Below are 12,085 nucleotides of genomic sequence, written 5' to 3' on the forward strand. Positions count from 1 at the left end.
AGCGATGGAGAGATGAAAGGAAGAGGAGAATCCTCCATAGACAGAGATCAGAGAGCAAACGAATCAACGACTGGTGAATCTCAACCTAATGATCACAGACACAAATAGGGTTTTGTTAATAGCTCTACTTTGTAGAGGAAATCACGTATTTTCACGACACAATAAAACATACATTGGTGGTAACACTCGGCAGCATCACTATCTTACTGAGCGAACTGTTCTATGCATTGACTGTTGAAGAACAAATCTGCATCATTTACTCACAAGTATCAACCAACTTAAAGTGCCTTCACGCCTTTAATTTTCACACAAGAAGATGCTCTCTGGATATAATCAAAAAATATGTTTTCAGATAATGAAAGTACATTAGTCTTGACAATGACACACAGGTAAATACAACTGTAAGTAAACCAGTAGGTGAAACAAAGAAGGAGAGGAAAATACAGGCCTACAAAAATCCGACTGTTTGCAGTATCGGGTGCACTTTGAGAGCATCCCTTGAACGGTGTTCTACGTTTTTCCAAACTTTGACCTTCTGACTCTGATGCCATGGAGGCCCGTTCGACCATTAGGAGGCTGTTGTGCCTCGTTCTGACCACTAGGAGGCTGTGGAGGCTCATTCTGACCACTAGGGGACAGGGTTGCGTTTCTTCTCAGACCCTCGCGAAGACCAATCGTGTTATTTTTGTCTAATACGATTTTAAATTTATGTTAAAATTTATGTTGATATGTCTGTAATTTGTAAGCGCTTTTTGAAGACTGAAGATAATAAAGAATACATTTCATATCTGTGATATTGGCTCGGCTACTGACTTTGTGTTATAACTTTACACAGCCGACAAAATTGTGCTGGAGAACATTTTAAATGTGTGTGCATGTCGAGTTTGATGATGTAAAGATTCTGAAACAAACAATTTAAAAAAAAAATCTTTATCTATGTGGCCTTATTTCTGGAGGCTTAATAACTCAATGCATTATCCTTAGGCTATATGGAGGATAACAATCGTAATACTTAAAATTACAAAATAAATTCACATTGATGTGATCTTTTCATCAAATTAAGTGAGTGAAAGTAACCTTTCATCACAATTGTTTCTCTCGGTTATTGTTCAGTTTAGTGAACAATTATTTTTAATGTGATTTAATGTAATGTCCAGTCCTGTCCTGTAGAGGGAGTCACATCACCCTTCAGTTATGTCAAATAACGAGAAGGGTCCAGCTGCAGGCTTGGGTGTTTCCGTCATGGCACAAGAACGCCCTTTAGGCGTTCCTGGTAGCGTTTCATCGACCAATCACGAGGTGTTTCGAAAGGCATACTGGGTTTCGCAAGGCATACTGCGAAGCACAGTCGCAAGGCATACTATGCTTTCCTTCCTTAATGGCAATTTTACCTCTCATTAGATTTAGCAATCATGGAGCACCCATTTGGCTAACGTTAGTTCTATGCTACCCATACTTGAAACTGCTGTTTGAGAAAATCTAACTAGCGTAGGCTATGTTTCGGATGTTGACAGACGTGCGAAGAAGAAGGGGTTCGGTGTTGACAGTGAAAGTTAGGCTGGTTTATAGCAGAGTTTCCGTTTTCGGTTATTACCGGTCAATGACCGGAAAAAAATGAGGAGGACCGACGATTCTAAATGTCCCAGGTCAGAATGACCAGTGGCAGTTGCCACTGGTGTGGTCAATAGGGTGTGGACCACTGGTGTGGTCAATAGGGGCAAGTCGCTACTCTCACAAGAAAAAAAGAAAAGAAAATGAAAATGAAAAAAAGGAAATATATAAAAAAATAGAATATATATATATTTTTTATATATATATATTTTTTTTTTTAATTATCTCCCCAGAAAGTACTATAAAATAATAAGTTCGGCGCTTTTATTTAATTTTTAGTCGACCCTGGCTTGCTTCTTCCGGCTGAGTTCGTCTGGAGGGGCAAGAGGGGCTCTAGCCCCACCAGCCCAATGTGTATTGGACTTGAAACATTGAAATGCGCATGCTCAGAGTGTTGCTCTGTTGAAGTGGACAGAGATTATTTTACTTAATGGTGGGGCTAGCCCAATATGTCCATGGTGTGGACTTCAGACCGTTAAATATCCCAGGATGCATTTTGCATTTTGCATTTTGCATTTTGCATTCCTGTTTTAAAATATCAGTGTGTAAGCTATAAAATAGGCTATATAGGAACGTTTTAAAAGTATAACAAAGATGGAGGCCTATTCAACATATTTGCATACTATTATTTTTAAATGAAAGAGGGGTTTTGTTTTATATAATTTGTTTATTGTATAAGTCGCTGATGGAGGAAACCCATCGCAACGGAAATCCCGATCGGATCCATCTGAGTGTGTGTGTGTGTGTGTGTGTGTGTGTGTGTGTGTGTGTGTGTGTGTGTGTGTGTGTGTGTGTGTGTGTGTGCGTGTGCGTGTGCGCGTGTGTGTTTCTATTCTATTCTATTCTATTCTATACAGTGTTACCCTTTAGGTTTCATTTGATAAAAACGACAGTGTTAGCCCTTATGTTTTTTTCCCATGATGACTGATAAAAAACAACAGTGTTACCCCTTATATTTTATTTGACAAGGACACTTTTTATTTTACTTTTTTATGTTTTTTTTCATGACTACCAATAGAAAACAACAGTGTTACCCCTTATGGTTTTTTTTCATGACGACCAATAAAAAACAACAGTGTTACCCCGTGTGTTTTTTTTCATGACGACCAATAAAAAACAACAGTGTTACCCCTTATGTTTTTTTTCATGACGACCAATAAAAAACGACACTGTTACCCCTTATGTTTTTTTTCATTTAGACCAATACAAATCAACAGTGTCACCCCTCATGTTTCATTTGATAAAAACAACTATGTTTTATTCGATACATTTCGACAGTGTTACCCCTTATGGGTTTTTCATGACGACAGATAAAGAACGACAGTGTTACCCTTTACGTATCTTTTGATAAAAACGACAGTGTCACCCCTTATGTTTTTTTCCCATAATGACTGATGAAAAACAACAGTGTTACCCCTTATATTTTATTTGACAAGGACAATTTTTCTTTTTTTTCAAATATGTTTTTTTCATGACGACCAATAAAATACTACAGTGTTACCCCTTGTGTTTTTTTTCATGACGACCAATAAAAAACAACAGTGTTACCCCTTATGTTTTTTTTTCATGACCACCAATAAAAAACAACAGTGTTACCCCTTATGTTTTTTTTCATGACGACCAATAAAAAACAACAGTGTTACCCCTTATGTTTTTTTTCATGACGACCAATAAAAAACGACACTGTTACCCCTTATGTTTTTTTTCATTTAGATCAATACAAATCAACAGTGTCACCCCTCATGTTTCAGTTGATAAAAAAAACTATGTTTTATTCGATACATTTCGACAGTGTGGGTTTTTCATGACGACAGATAAAGAACGACAGTGTTGCCCTTTACGTGTCTTTTGATGACAACGACAGTGTCACCCCTTATGTTTTTTTCCCATGATGACTGATGAAAAACAACAGTGTTACCCCTTTTATTTTATTTGAGAAGGACAATTTTTCTTTTCTTTCAAATATGTTTTTTTCATGACGACCAATAAAATACTACAGTGTTACCCCTTATAATCTATTTGACAAAGACAAAGTGTTACCCCTTGTGTTTTTTTTCATGACGACCAATAAAAAACAACAGTGTTACCCCTTATGTTTTTATTCATGACGACCAATAAAAAGCAACAGTGTTACCCCTTGTGTTTTTTTTCATGACGACCAATAAAAAACAACAGTGTTGCCCCTTATGTGTTTTTCATGACGACCAATAAAAAACGACAGTGTTACCCCTTATGTTTTTTTCATGACGACCAATAAAAAGCAACAGTGTTACCCCTTGTGTTTTTTTTCATGACGACCAATAAAAAAACAACAGTGTTACCCCTTAGGTTTTTTTTCATGACGACCAATAAAAAACTACAGTGTTACCCCTTATGTTTTTTTTCATGACGACCAAAGAAAAACAACAGAGTCACCCCTCATGTTTCATTTGGTAAAAACGACAGTGTTACCCCCTATGTTTTATTCGATACATTTCGACAGTGTTACCCCTTATGGGTTTTTCATGACGACAGATAAAGAACGACAGTGTTACCCTTTACGTATCTTTTGATAAAAACGACAGTGTCACCCCTTATGTTTTTTTCCCATGATGACTGATGAAAAACAACAGTGTTACCCCTGATATTTTATTTGACAAGGACAATTTTTCTTTTTTTTCAAATATGTTTTTTTCATGACGACCAATAAAATACTACAGTGTTACCCCTTATATTCTATTTGACAAAGACAACAGTGTTACCCCTTGTGTTTTTTTTCATGACGACCAATAAAAAACAACAGTGTTACCCCTTATGTTTTTTTTTCATGACGACCAATAAAAAACAACAGTGTTACCCCTTATGTTTTTTTTTCATGACGACCAAAGAAAAACGACAGTGTCACCCGTCATGTTTCATTTGGTGAAAACGACAGTGTTACCCCCTATGTTTTATTCGATACATTTCGACAGTGTTACCCCTTATGGGTTTTTCATGACGACAGATAAAAAACGACAGTGTTACCCTTTACGTTTCATTTGATAAAAACGACAGTGTTACCCCTTATGTTTTTTTGACATGATGACTGATGAAAAACAACAGTGTAACCCCTTATATTTTATTTGACAAGGACAATTTTTTTTTTTTTTTTACATCTTTTTTTTTCATGACGACCAATAAAAAACAACAGTGGTACCCCTGTCAACGTTTTTGCGGGGATCCGAACCTGAGCAGTTTAGAGTATTAACCTCCGAACTTATCAATGCACCATCAAGTCACCGAATTAAGTAATCACAATGGTTATACTTGACTTTATAATTCGCATGAAATAGAAATATGTGTCATCCAACAGAGGACATCAACCGGACTTGAACCCCGGTCTCCTGTGGGTTAGGCAGACGGCACTCCACTGCACCACTGAGGCGATAACAATACACAATAATCAATCATCAATAAAGAGGATATACATGACATTAAAATGTATGTGTGTGTTTCTATTATTTCCCTCATGTTTTTTTTCATGACGACCAATAAAATACGACACTGTTACCCCCTATATTTTATTTGACAAAGACAACAGTGTTATCCTTTATGTTTTTTTTCATGACGACCAATAAAAAACAACAGTGTTACCCCTTAAGGTTTTTTTCATGACAACCAATATAAAAACTACAGTGTTACCCCTTATGTTTTTTTTCATGACGACCAATTAAAAAACGACAGTGTTACCCCTTATGTTATTTTCCCATGATGACTGATGAAAAACAACAGTGTTACCCCTTATGTTTTTTTCATGTCGACCAAAAAAAAACCAACAGTGTTACCCCCTGTGTTTTTTTTCATGACGGCCAATAAAAAACAACAGTGTTACCCCTTATGGTTTTTTTCATGACGACCAATAAAAAAACGACAGTGTTACCCCTTATGTTTTTTTCATGACGACCAATAAAAAACGACAGTGTTACCCCCTATGGTTTTTTTTCATGACGACCAAAGAAAAACGACAGTGTCACCCCTCATGTTTCATTTGGTGAAAACGACAGTGTTACCCCCTATGTCTTATTCGATACATTTCGACAGTGTTACCCCTTATGGGTTTTTCATGACGACAGATAAAAAACGACAGTGTTACCCTTTACGTTTCATTTGATAAAAACGACAGTGTTACCCCCTATGTTTTTTTGACATGATGACTGATGAAAAACAACAGTGTAACCCCTTATATTTTATTTGACAAGGACAATTTTTTTTTTTTTTATATCTTTTTTTTTCATGACGACCAATAAAAAACTACAGTGGTACCCCTGTCAACGTTTTTGCGGGGATCCGAACCTGAGCTGTTTAGAGTATTAACCTCCGAACTTATCAATGCACCATCAAGTCACCGAATTAAGTAATCACAATGGTTATACTTGACTTTATAATTCGCATGAAATAGAAATAAGTGTCATCCAAAAGTGGACATCAACCGGATTTGAACCACGGTCTCCTGTGGGTTAGGCAGAGTGCACTCCACTGCACCACTGAGGCGATGACAATACACAATAATCAATCATCAATAAAGAGGATATACATGACATTAAAATGTATGTGTGTGTTTCTATTATTTCCCTCATGTTTTTTTTCATGACGACCAATAAAATACGACACTGTTACCCCCTATATTTTATTTGACAAAGACAACAGTGTCACCCTTTATGTTTTTTTTCATCACGAACAATAAAAAACAACAGTGTTACCCCTTATGTGTTTATCATGACGACCAATAAAAAACATCAGTATTACCCTTATGGTTTTTTTTCATGACGACCAAAGAAAAACGACAGTGTCACCCCTTATGTTTTTTTTCATGACGACCAATAAAAAACGACAGTGTTACCCCTTATGTTATTTTCCCATGATGACTGAAGAAAAACGACAGTGTCACCCCTTATGTTTTTTTTCATGACGACCAATAAAAAACGACAGTGCCACCCCTTAGCTTTTCTTTCATGACGACCAATTAAAAACGACAGTGCTACCCCTTAGGTTTTCTTTCATGACGACCAATTAAAAAACGACAGTGTTACCCCTTATGTTATTTTCCCATGATGACTGATGAAAAACAACAGTGTTACCCCTTATGTTTTTTTCATGTCGACCAAAAAAAAAACAACAGTGTTACCCCCTGTGTTTTTTTTCATGACGACCAATAAAAAACGACAGTGTTACCCCTTATGTTATTTTCCAAAGATGACTGATGAAAAACAACAGTCATTTTATGTTTTTTTCATGTTGACCAAAAAAACAACAACAGTGTTACCCCCTTTGTTTTTTTTCATGACGACCAATAAAAAAATACAGTGTTACCCCTTATGGTTTTTTTCATGACGACCAATAAAAAAACTACAGTTTTACCCCTTATGTTTTTTTTCATGACGACCAAAGAAAAACGACAGTGTCACCCCTTATGTTTTTGTTCATGACGATCATTAAAAAATGACAGTGCTACCCCTTATGTTTTCTTTCATGACGACCAATAAAAAACGACTGTGTTACCCCTTATGTTATTTTCCCATGATGACTGATGAAAAACAACAGTGTTACCCCTTATGTTTTTTTCATGTCGACCAAAAAATAACCAAGCGTGTTACCCCCTGTGTTTTTTTTCATGACGACCAATAAAAAAACGACAGTGTTACCCCTTATGTTTTTTTCATGACGACAGATAAAAAACGTCAGTGTTACCCTTTACGTTTCATTTGATAAAAACGACAGTGTTACCCCTTATGTTTTTTTGACATGATGACTGATGAAAAACAACAGTGTAACCCCTTATATTTTATTTGACAAGGACAATTTTTTTTTTTTTTTATATCTTTTTTTTTCATGACGACCAATAAAAAACAACAGTGGTACCCCTGTCAACGTTTTTGCGGGGATCCGAACCTGAGCTGTTTAGAGTATTAACCTCCGAACTTATCAATGCACCATCAAGTCACCGAATTAAGTAATCACAATGGATATACTTGACTTTATAATTCGCATGAAATAGAAATATGTGTCATCCAACAAAGGACATCAACCGGACTTGAACCCCGGTCTCCTGTGGGTTAGGCAGAGTGCACTCCACTGCACCACTGAGGCGATGACAATACATAATAATCAATCATCAATAAAGAGGATATACATGACATTAAAATGTATGTGTGTGTTTCTATTATTTCCCTCATGTTTTTTTTCATGACGACCAATAAAATACGACACTGTTACCCCTTTTGTTTTTTTTCATGACGACCAATAAAAAACAACAGTGTTACCCCTTATGTGTTTAACATGACGACCAATAAAAAATTACAGTGTTACCCCTTATGTTATTTTCCCATGATGACTGATGAAAAACAACAGTGTTACCCCCTATGTTTTTTTCATGTCGACCAAAAAAAAACCAAGCGTGTTACCCCTTATGTTTTTTTTCATGACGACCAATAAAAAACGACAGTGTTACCCCCTATGTTTTTTTTCATGACGACCAATAAAAAACGACAGTGCTACCCCTTATGTTTTCTTTCATGACGACCAATTAAAAAACGACAGTGTTACCCCCTGTGTTTTTTTTTTATGACGGCCAATAAAAAACAACAGTGTTACCCCTTATGGTTTTCATCATGACGACCAATAAAAAAACTACGGTGTTACCCCTTATATTTTTTTCATGACGACCAATAAAAAACAACAGTGTTACCCCTCATGTTTTTTTTCATGACGACCAATAAAAAACATCAGTGTTACCCTTATGGTTTTTTTTCATGACGACCAAAGAAAAACGACAGTGTCACCCCTTATGTTTTTTTCATGTTGACCAAAAAAAACCCAACAGTGTTACCCCCTGTGTTTTTTTTCATGACGGCCAATAAAAAACAACAGTGTTACCCCTTATGTTTTTTTTCATGACGACCAATAAAAAAACTACAGTTTTACCCCTTATCATTTTTTCATGACGACCTATAAAAAACGACAGTGTTACCCCTTTTGTTTTTTTTCATGACGGCCAATAAAAAACAACAGTGTTACCCTTTATGTTTTCTTTCATGACGACCAATAAAAAACGACAGTGTTACCCCTTATGTTATTTTCCCATGATGACTGATGAAAAACAACAGTGTTACCCCTTATGTTTTTTTCATGTCGACCAAAAAAAAACCAAGCGTGTTGCCCCCTGTGTTTTTTTTCATGACGACCAATAAAAAACGACAGTGTTACCCCTTATGTTTTTTTTCATGACGACCAATAAAAAACGACATTGCTACCCCTTATGTTTTCTTTCATGACGGCCAATTAAAAAACGACAGTGTTAACCCTTATGTTATTTTCCCATGATGACTGATGAAAAACAACAGTGTTACCCCTTATGTTTTTTTCATGTCGACCAAAAAAAAACCAACAGTGTAACCCCCTGTGTTTTTTTTCATGACGGCAAATAAAAAACAACAGTGTTACCCCTTATGGTTTTTATCATGACGACCAATAAAAAAAATACGGTGTTACCCCTTATATATTTTTCATGACGTCCAATAAAAAACAACAGTGTTACCCTTATGGTTTTTTTTCAGGACGACCAAACAAAAACGACAGTGTCACCCCTTATGTTTTTTTCATGTTGACCAAAAAAAAACCAACAGTGTTACCCCCTTATGGTTTTTTTCATGACGACCAATAAAAAAACTACAGTTTTACCCCTTATATTTTTTTCATGACGACCTATAAAAAACGACAGTGTTACCCCTTTTGTTTTTTTTCATGACGGCCAATAAAAAACAGCAGTGTTACCCCTTATGGTTTTTTTCATGACGACCAATAAAAAAACGACAGTGTTACCCCTTATGTTTTTTTCATGACGACCAATAAAAAACGACAGTGTTACCCCTTATGTTTTTTTTTCATGACGACCAAAGAAAAACGACAGTGTCACCCGTCATGTTTCATTTGGTGAAAACGACAGTGTTACCCCCTATGTTTTATTCGATACATTTCGACAGTGTTACCCCTTATGGGTTTTTCATGACGACAGATAAAAAACGACAGTGTTACCCTTTACGTTTCATTTGATAAAAACGACAGTGTTACCCCTTATGTTTTTTTGACATGATGACTGATGAAAAACAACAGTGAAACCCCTTATATTTTATTTTACAAGGACAATTTTTTTTTTTTTTTTATATCTTTTTTTTTCAACAGTGGTACCCCTGTCAACGTTTTTGCGGGGATCCGAACCTGAGCTGTTTAGAGTATTAACCTCCGAACTTATCAATGCACCATCAACTCCCCGAATTAAGTAATCACAATGGTTATACTTGACTTTATAATTCGCATGAAATAGAAATATGTGTCATCCAACAGAGGACATCAACCGGACCTGAACCCCGGTCTCCTGTGGGTTAGGCAGAGGGCACTCCACTGCACCACTGAGGCGATGACAATACACAATAATCAATCATCAATAAAGAGGATATACATGACATTAAAATGTATGTGTGTGTTTCTATTATTTCCCTCATGTTTTTTTTCATGACGACCAATAAAATACGACACTGTTGCCCCCTATATTTTATTTGACAAAGACAACAGTGTTATCCTTTATGTTTTTTTTCATGACGACAAAAGAAAAACAACAGTGTCACCCCTTATGTTTTTTTCCATGACGACCAATTAAAAAACGACAGTGTTACCCCTTATGTTATTTTCCCATGATGACTGATGAAAAACAACAGTGTTACCCCTTATGTTTTTTTCATGTCGACCAAAAAAAAACCAACAGTGTTACCCCCTGTGTTTTTTTTCATGACGGCCAATAAAAAACAACAGTGTTACCCCTTATGGTTTTTTTCATGACGACCAATAAAAAAACGACAGTGTTACCCCTTATGTTTTTTTCATGACGACCAATAAAAAACGACAGTGTTACCCCCTATGGTTTTTTTTCATGACGACCAAAGAAAAACGACAGTGTCACCCGTCATGTTTCATTTGGTGAAAACGACAGTGTTACCCCCTATGTTTTATTCGATACATTTCGACAGTGTTACCCCTTATGGGTTTTTCATGACGACAGATAAAAAACGTCAGTGTTACCCTTTACGTTTCATTTGATAAAAACGACAGTGTTACCCCTTATGTTTTTTTGACATGATGACTGATGAAAAACAACAGTGTAACCCCTTATATTTTATTTGACAAGGACAAATTTTATTTTTTTTTATATCTTTTTTTTTCATGACGACCAATAAAAAACAACAGTGGTACCCCTGTCAACGTTTTTGCGGGGATCCGAACCTGAGCTGTTTAGAGTATTAACCTCCGAACTTATCAATGCACCATCAAGTCACCGAATTAAGTAATCACAATGGATATACTTGACTTTATAATTCGCATGAAATAGAAATATGTGTCATCCAACAAAGGACATCAACCGGACTTGAACCCCGGTCTCCTGTGGGTTAGGCAGAGTGCACTCCACTGCACCACTGAGGCGATGACAATACATAATAATCAATCATCAATAAAGAGGATATACATGACATTAAAATGTATGTGTGTGTTTCTATTATTTCCCTCATGTTTTTTTTCATGACGACCAATAAAATACGACACTGTTGCCCCTTATATTTTATTTGACAAAGACAACAGTGTTACCCTTTATGTTTTTTTTCATCACGAACAATGAAAAACAACAGTGTTACCCCTTATGTGTTTATCATGACGACCAATAAAAAACGACAGTGTTACCCCTTATGTTTTTTTCATGACGACCAATAAAAAACGACAGTGTTACCCCTTATGTTTTTTTTCATGACGACCAATAAAAAACGACAGTGCTACCCCTTATGTTTTCTTTCATGACAACCAATTAAAAAACGACAGTGTTACCCCTTATGTTATTTTCCCATGATGACTGATGAAAAACAACAGTGTTACCCCTTATGTTTTTTTCATGTCGACCAAAAAATAACCAAGCGTGTTACCCCCTGTGTTTTTTTTCTTGACGACCAATAAAAAACAACAGTGTTACCCCTTCTGTTTTTTTCATGACGACCAATAAAAAACGACAGTGTTACCCCTTATGTTTTTTTTCATGACGACCAAAGAAAAACGACAGTGTCACCCCTTATGTTTTTTTTCATGACGATCAATAAAAAAACGACAGTGTTACCCCTTATGTTTTTTTTCATGACGACCAATAAAAAACGACAGTGTGGCCCCTTATGTTATTTTCCCATGATGACTGATGAAAAACAACAGTGTTACCCCTTATGTTTTTTTCATGTTGACCAAAAAAAAACCAACAGTGTTGCCCCCTTTGTTTTTTTTCATGACGACCAATAAAAAAATACAGTGTTACCCCTTATGTTATTTTTCATGACGACCAATAAAAAACAACAGTGTTACCCCTTATCTTTTATGTTTTACCCCTTATGACGACCAATAAAAAACGACAGTGTTACCCCTTTTGTTTTTT

This window comes from Gadus macrocephalus, chromosome 20, assembly GCF_031168955.1.
Source record: "Gadus macrocephalus chromosome 20, ASM3116895v1".
Lineage (NCBI taxonomy): Eukaryota > Metazoa > Chordata > Actinopteri > Gadiformes > Gadidae > Gadus > Gadus macrocephalus.